This window comes from Nomascus leucogenys, chromosome 24 (assembly GCF_006542625.1).
Source record: "Nomascus leucogenys isolate Asia chromosome 24, Asia_NLE_v1, whole genome shotgun sequence".
NCBI lineage: Eukaryota > Metazoa > Chordata > Mammalia > Primates > Hylobatidae > Nomascus > Nomascus leucogenys.
Window position 1 is genome coordinate 11,734,804 of NC_044404.1, and position 6,707 is coordinate 11,741,510.

The following is a 6,707-nucleotide window of genomic DNA, read 5'->3' on the forward strand; positions in this document are numbered from 1 at the left end:
GATCTCAACTCACGGCAACCTCTGCCTCCTGGGCTCAAGTGATCCTCTCGCCTCAGCCTCCTGAGTAGCTAGGACTACAGGCGTGTGCCACTATGCCCGGCTAATTTTTGTATCTTTTTTGGTAGAGAGGGTGTTTCACCATGTTGCGCAGGCTGGTCTCACTTTTGGGCTCAAGGAATTCACCCACTTTGGCCTCCCAAAATGCTAGAATTACAGGAGTGAGCCACCGCACCTGGCCTCACTGTTGTTTTGATTTGCATTTCCTTAATGACCAGTGATGTGGAATATTTTTTCCTGTGCTTTTGGCCGTTTGTATCTTTTTTGGAGAAATATCTATTCAATTATTATTCCTATTTTAAAATTGCATTGTGTATTATTTTCTTGTTGAGCTGTAAGAGTTATTTAGATATTCTGGATATTAAATCTCAATTTTTTTTTTTTTTTTTTTTAGAGTCAGGCTCTTGTTCTGTAACTCAGACTGGAGTGCAGTGGCACAATCATGGCTCACTACAGCCTTGAACTCCTGGGCCCAGGCGATCCTCCCACCTCAGCCTCATGAGTAGCTAGGACTACAGGCACACACCACCATGCCTAATTTTATTTTATTTTTATTTTTTGTAGAGACAGAGTCTTGCTATGTTGCCTAGGCTGGTCTCAAACTCCTGCCCTCAAGCGATCCTTCTGCTTTGGTCTCCCAAAGCACTGAAATTACAGGGATGAGCCACTACCCAGCTCGGACTCTCAGTTCTGTTCCAACGGTTTACATGTCTGTCTTTATGCCAGTATCACACCATTTTGATTACCGTTGCTTTGTAGTAAATTTTGAAATCTGGAAATGTAACCCTTTGTTATGGGCTGAATTGTGTCTCTACCCCCAAAATTCTTATGTTGAAGTTCTAGCTCCCAGTATACCTCAAAATGTGACTGTATTTGGAGATAAATTCTTTAGAGAGGTAACCAAGTTAAAATGATTACATTATGGTGGGACCTAGTCCAACAGGAGTGGTGTCCTCACAAGAAGAGGAAATTGAATATAGACACACACAGACAGAAGACCATGTGAAGACACAGAGAGAAGAGAGCCATTTGCAAGCCAAGTAGAGAGGCCTCGAAAGAAACCAAAACTGCCTAACACCTTGATCTTGGACTTCAACCTACAAAATTGTGAGAAAATACATTCTATTGTTTAAGCTGCCCAGTCTGTGTTACTTTGTTATGGCAGCCCAAGCAAACTAGTATATTCCTCCGACTTTGTTTCTTGTTTTGACTATTTGGGGCCTCTTGAAATTCCATATGAATGTAAGGGTCAGCTTTTTTATTTTTGCCCCAAAAGACCATTGGAATTTTAATAGGGATTGCACTAGAATCTGTAGATTGCTTTGAAGAGAATAGCCATCTTAGCAATACTAAGTTTTCCAATCTATGAACATGGGATGTCTTTCCTTTTAATCAAGTCTTCAGTGTTTTTCAGGAATGTTTTGTAGTTTTCAGTGTACAAGTTTTTCAACTCCTAGGTTACATTTTTTTCCTAGGTATTTGGATGCCGTTGTAAATAGAATTGTTTTATTTCCTTTTCAGTTTGCTCATTCCTGGTGTATAGAAACACAACTGATATTTGTGTGTTGATCTTGTCTCCTGCAACTTTCCTGAATTTATAGCCCATAACTTACAAATGATAAATTGTAAATTTCAGGCCGGGTACAGCTGCTCATGCCTGTAATCCCAGCACTTTGGGAGGCCAAGGCAGGAGGATCATGGAGGTCAAGAGCTCGAGACCAGCCTGGCCAATATGATGAAACCCCGTCTCTACTAAAAATACAAAAATTGGCCAGGCATAGCGGTGCACACCTGCAATGCCAGCTACTCGGGAGGCTAAGGCAGGAGAACTGCTTGAACCTGGGAGGCGAAGGTTGCAGGGAGCTGAGATCTTACCACTGCACTCCAGCCTGGGCGACAGAGTGAAACCGTTTTAAAAAAAAAGTAAATTTCATATAGCCAATTGATTCTCACAAAGTGCTTCAATTTTGCTAAATTCATGTAACTGGAACCAACTTGTGGCTGCAGTTGACAAACAAGTGCAGATCCAATGTGAATGTTGGTTGATATTTTACTTAACATTAAAGAGTAACAATTAAAACCACTAGGGCTGGGAGCGGTGGCTCATGCCTGTAATCCCAGCACTTTGGGAGGCCGAGGTGGTTGGATTCCTTGAGCTCAGGAGTTTGAGACCAGCCTGGGCAATGTGGCAAAATCCCATCTCTACAAAAAATAAAAAACTTAGCCAGGTGTGGTGGCATGCACTTGTTGTCCCAGCTACTTGGCAGGCCAAGGTGGGAGGATCACCTGAGGGTCACGGCTGCTGTCAGCCGTGATTGCGCCACTGCACTCCAGCCTGGGCACTCCACCTACCCGGCTGGATGCGGTGGTTCATGCTTGTAATCCCAGCATTCTGGGAGACCAAGGCGGGCGGATCATGAGGTCAGGAGTTTGAGACCAGCCTGGCCAACACAGTGAAATCCCATCTCTACTAAAAATACAAAAATTAGCTGGGCATGGTGGCAGGTGCCTGTAATCCCAGCTACTCAGGAGGCTGAGGCAGGAGAATCACTTGAACCTGGGAGGCAGAGGTTGCAGTGAGCCAAGATCATGCCACTGCACTCCAAACAAACAAACAAATAAACGAACAAACAAACAAAAAAAACACCTACCCTAACATACACCTTGGACACTGAAGACTGAAACTATCTCCCTTCAAACAAATGACAGTGTACAACAAGACTGCATTATTCCATTGTCTCCGTGCTATTCTGGGAGACTCTAGCCCACACAAATGACTTGATTGTGCATTAGAGAAACTTCCCATAAGACCCACCAACTCCTCAATGGGAAGTATTGACAGGCAGCACCCTGAGATTCTTCGACTGCTCTGTGTCACAGACCCTCACCTTGCTGTCTCCACCAATCCTGGACTGTTTTGTTGTGACCCTAACATAATCCCGTTTTTTGTTGTTTTGTTGTTTTGTTTTTGAGACACAGTCTCGCTCTGTCACCCAGGCTAGAGTGCAGCAGTGCCTCAGCCTCCTGAGTAGCTGGGACTACAGCCCAACCCCCAACCATGCCTGGCTAATTTTTGTATTTTTAGTAGAGACAGAGTTTCATCATGTTGGCCAGGCTGGTCTTGAACTCCTGACCTCAAGTGATCCACTGGCCTCAACCACCCAAAGTGCTGGGATTACAGGTGTGAGCCACCGCGCCCAGCTCCTAACACAATCCTAATCAAACTCCTGCATGGAAAGACCCTCCTTAAACCAAACTTCTAGTTCTTAATGGATTCCGACTTTGCCTTCCCACTTTGAAATAGCAACAAAGCCCTGTCAACGTGATGTTCTCCCTTCCTATAGTAAGCAATAAACCCAGCTTTGTCTTATCAACAGGTTGCACTGGCCGTATTTGGGAAGCCACCATTTGACAAGAGTAAGACAAAAATAAAACAACAAAGATATATGTCAGAACTTAGTTCATCAATGATGTGAGTGACTTCTTTGCTGAATCAGATCATAGTTTTTAAATACTGAAAGAATGTTTCCTTAATTTTTTGTGTTATTCTCAATGTAATGGCAACAGACATACCACACTTATAAGTTTAATCTGTATTATCTGCCTTTTCTCTGCTACTTTCTCATGTCTAGACTATCAACAAAACAATAAAATCAGACCCTGATTTGTAGCATTTGCCAATGTCTCTGATATAAATACTCCAACCATGGCCAATTTTAAGCTGCTCACATGGGGTCACTGAATTCAGAGTTGAGAAGAGCTGTACATTAGCACATCATTAGATAGTATTTATACCATATAGATACAATGGACATAAATAATCTCAGGTAGGTGCAGTGACTCATGCCTGTAATCTTAACACTTTAGGAGGCCGAGGTGGGAGGATTGCTTGAGGCCAGAAGTTCAAGACCAGTGTGGTCAACACAGTAAGACTCTCATCTCTTAACAATAATAATAATAATATATAAATAAATAATCTCAAGGGCATCTAAACAGTAAAATGTAGCAAAATAATTAGGAGGTGGTAAGTTTATTACCTTTGTTTTATTTATTTATTTTATTTATTGAGACAGGGTCTCACTCTGTCACTCAGGCTGGAGTGCAATGGTGCAGTCATGGCTCACTGCAGCCTCAACCTCCGAGGCTCAATTGATCCTCCCACCTCAGCCTCCCAAGTAGCTAAGAGCACAGATGAGTACCACCATGCCTGGCTATTATTTGTATTTTTAGCAGAGATGGTTCTACCTTGTTTCCCAGACTGGCCTCAAACTCCTGGGCTCAAGCAATCTGCCCACCTTGGCCTCCCAAAGTGCTGGGATTACATGCATGAACCACCGTGCCTGGCCTTATTACCTTTGTTTTAATAAAAATTTTTGTTAGTTTAAATCATTTTTTTTTTTGAGACAGAGTCTTGCTCTGTCACCCAGGCTGGAGTGCAGTGGCGCAATCTTGGCTCACTGCAAGCTCTGCCTCCTGGGTTCACACCATTCTCCTGCCTCAGCCTCTCCGAGTAGCTGGGACTACAGGCACCCACAACCATGCCCGGCTAATTTTTTTAAATATATTTTTAGTAGAGACAGGGTTTCACCGTGTTAACCAGGATGGTCTCGATCTCCCAACCTCGTGATCCGCCCGCCTCGGCCTCCCAAAGTGCTGGGATTACAAGCGTGAGCCACCGCGCCCACCCTAGTTTATATAATTTAATGTTTAATGATAACTATGTTTAAGAAACAGCTTGCAAAGTTCCTCAAAACCTAACAACTGGCTCCCATGAACTGATACTACGCAGCTCTAGCACACCACTGGGCTTGACTACCAAGGGGCACTTAGAGATTTTGTGAGTTCTGTATCTTGATTGTGGTGGTAGCTACATGACTGTGTAAATTTGTTAAGGTGTATAGAACTATATGCATAAAAGAAGTAAATTCTACTATGTGTAAATATTACTTTAATTCACCTGAAAAATGGGACACTACGTAACTCACGAACTCTCTAGAGGGCCCACAGGATCAGACTTGGAGGCCAGACTAGCACCCAGGGATGCTCTGGAAGAGTGACTTCAGCTGCTGTTGCTGAGCATGGGGATGCTGCTTCAAGCCACCCTAAATTGTCAGGAATGCCCCTGCCAGGACACCACCACTGCTGCTTCTGAAATCTGGGTGTCCCCCTCCCAAGCTCCATCAGCACAGAGCCTGCCCACACCTCTTCCAAGTAGAAATCTTTTTTTTTTTTTTTTTTTTTTTTTGAGACGGAGTCTCGCTCTGTCGCCCAGGCTGGAGTGCAGTGGTGCGATCTCGGCTCACTGCAAGCTCCGCCTCCCGGGTTCATGCCATTCTCCTGACTCAGCCTCCGGAGTAGCTGGGACTACAGGCGCCCGCCACCGTGTCCGGCTAATTTTTTGTATTTTTAGTAGAGACGGGGTTTCACCGTGGTCTCGATCTCCTGACCTCGTGATCCGCCCGCCTTGGCCTCCCAAAGTGCTGGGATTACAGGCGTGAGCCACCGCGCCCGGCCCCAAGTAGAAATCTTGATTGGTGGAGACCAGGTCACATGGGCACACTCTAGCTGCAAGGGAGACTGGCAAAGTGAATTTCTGACTTCTACCTTGCGGGAGCAGGACTCCTACTGGGACAGATGCCTCCACTCTAAAAAGAGGGTTCACAGGGTGTTGGGTGGCCCATGAGCATGAAAACTGTTCCCTACAATGACCACGAATTATGGTCACCAGCACATCACCACTGCACCAGCATTGTCATGGTTATTGTCAGGAAGCCTGGCCCTGGCCCTTCTGTGTTCAGTGGCACTGTTAGACACCCACATGGGACAGGTGTGGGGTGGGCCCCTTCCTAGAGGAGTGTACTTTCAGGTCAGAAGGCCCAGTCACACACCCTGCAGGACAGTGTGTGCTCAGCTGTTGTCAGGGAAAGTAAGACCAAACATGGGAGGGTGAACCCGAGAGAGAGAGTGTTCCAGGCATTGGAGAGGAACAGGGAGGCTTTCCAGAGAAGGGAGTATTTCAGCTGAGTTAAAAAGTGCCAAAAACTGGCCAGGTGCAGTGGCTCACGCCTGTAATCCCAACAGTTTGGGAGGCTGAGGCAGGTGGATCACTTGAGGCCAAGAGTTCCAGACCAGCCTGGCTAACATGGTAAAACCTCATCTCTACTAAACACACAAAAATCAGCCAGGCGTGGTGGGGAGCATCTGTAATCCCAGATACTTGGGAAGCTGAGGCAGGAGAATCGCTTGCACCCGGGAGGTGGAGTTTGCAGTGAGCTTAGATCGTGCCACTGCCCTCCAGCCTGGACGACAGAATGAGACTCTGTCTCAGAAAAAAAGGGCGGGGGGAGCTGGGGAAGGCACGGTGGCTCACTCCTGTAATCCTAGCACTTTGGGAGGCCAAGGCAGGTGGATCATCTGAGGTCAGGAATTTGAGACCAGCCTGGCCAACATGGTGAAACCCCATCTCTATTAAAAAAAATACAAAAAAATACAAAAAATTAGCTGGGCATGGTGGCAGTGCCTGTAATCCCAGCTACTCGGGAGCCTGAGGCAGGACAATCACTTGAACCTGGGAGGTGGAGGTTGCAGTAAGTGGAGATCATGCCACTGCACTCCAGCCTGGGCAATAAGAGCGAAATTCTGTCTCAAAA